Genomic DNA, 1,623 nt, shown 5'->3' with positions numbered 1-1,623 from the left:
AAGGCCGACAATCCCTTCTATTGTTTTATATGAAAAAATAAAATTTACAAATGGAAAAAGCCTGGATTAAATTTCTATTTGGCAAAACTTTACAGTGAATTGATATTGAAGAATTTCTGAGCATATCCCCATTGCATCAAATCAAATATCAAAAATTCAATTCAGAAAAAATAATCAAGCTGAACTATAAGATTTCACTGAAAAATACCTCTAAGATTAGAAATGATTCAGTGTGCTCATAATAATTTCACCTTTCAGTTCCTTCTTTCTGAAAAATGGTTTCTGCAACTCTTCATCCATGAATTAGGCCTGGAATTTAAGAACGATTCTTTATCTACAATCAATCTGTGTTCCTGCTAAACCATTATATATAAGAATCTTCAGTAATTAGAACCCATTTGTAAAATTTTGATTTTTTTGTGGACCAAATTGCTTTCTAAAAGTAAGAAGATTGCTCATGAAGAACATTGAGATGAGCGAGTATCTTTGCGGCCAAAGCTCGAGCCACAGAATTCCCTTTGTGAGTTATGCAAATAAGCGGCATTTGCGCCGAAGTCCCGTAAATCTTTTGATATTCCTCGAGGCGAAAAATTCTCTCCAAAATGAGAGCAGATTTTATCTGAACTTCAGGGGAATGAGAATTTAGCAGCTTTATGATAGGAACTATTCCATTCATCTCAAACAGTAGTTTGCTTCCATTTTGCAGTCTCTCATCCACAATAAGCGTTGAAATAGCCGTTAAAGCAGCTTCATTTACTGCTAAATCTGGCTCAGAAAGCAATCTAATAAGCGGCAGAACAGCTTCTGCTTCTAAAAGACAGAAAGATTGTTCTACAGAGCAAACACCATTATGTACTTTACAGACTTCTTCAGGTGCTGCAGCCCAGCAAAAATAGAACCGTTGCTTCTTCACCGGCTTCGTTAGCTTGAGTGAGTTTTCGGAAAACTGCGCCAACGAAATTGCCGCATAACGCTTCGATAAAGGCGAGCCGAATTCCAACAAATAGATGAGAAGCGAGATCACGCCGGCCAGAACTGCTATCTTCTGCAATTCCAAATTTGCAGGAACTGTAAAATGGCACAAAGCTCTGGCAGCATTTTCTGTAACTTCATTATTAGACGGAACACCAAATTTTGCATTTTTTAAAAATTGAACGATGGTTATAAGTCCATTCCCTTCGAGAAGCCACTGAATGATTTGAATGGAGTTGACGGGAAGGTTTGAAATAATGTTGATTGAAGCGGCTACTTCATCTTCTTCTTTTGATGTTTTAATGATGGACTGCAAGGTTTGTAAGAAACTGGTATCTGCTAATATGGTAGTATCTATGTTTTCTGTCAGGCAAGATAAGAGCTTGATGGCGTGGAGCCTTACTGATACATTATTGTTTTTGCAATGTGGAATCAATATTTCGATGGCATCGCACTGTATGATTCAGAAAGCGAAGAGTCGGTAAAGTTGGTAAAATAGCTTTTAGGCATTTACATACATACCATCCAATTCCTATAAATTTACAAATCAAAAAACAAAACATTGTTTTTTAGAATTACTTATCACAACAAAAATATCAATATTTTAACTTAAAAAAAAAAGTGAAATACACCTTTTAATGCATAGATAAA

Source organism: Phalaenopsis equestris, unplaced genomic scaffold (genome assembly GCF_001263595.1).
Source record: "Phalaenopsis equestris unplaced genomic scaffold, ASM126359v1 Scaffold000002, whole genome shotgun sequence".
Taxonomy (NCBI): Eukaryota; Viridiplantae; Streptophyta; class Magnoliopsida; order Asparagales; family Orchidaceae; genus Phalaenopsis; species Phalaenopsis equestris.
The sequence above is the reverse complement of the archived record's forward strand: the minus strand, read 5'-3'. Positions refer to the sequence as shown.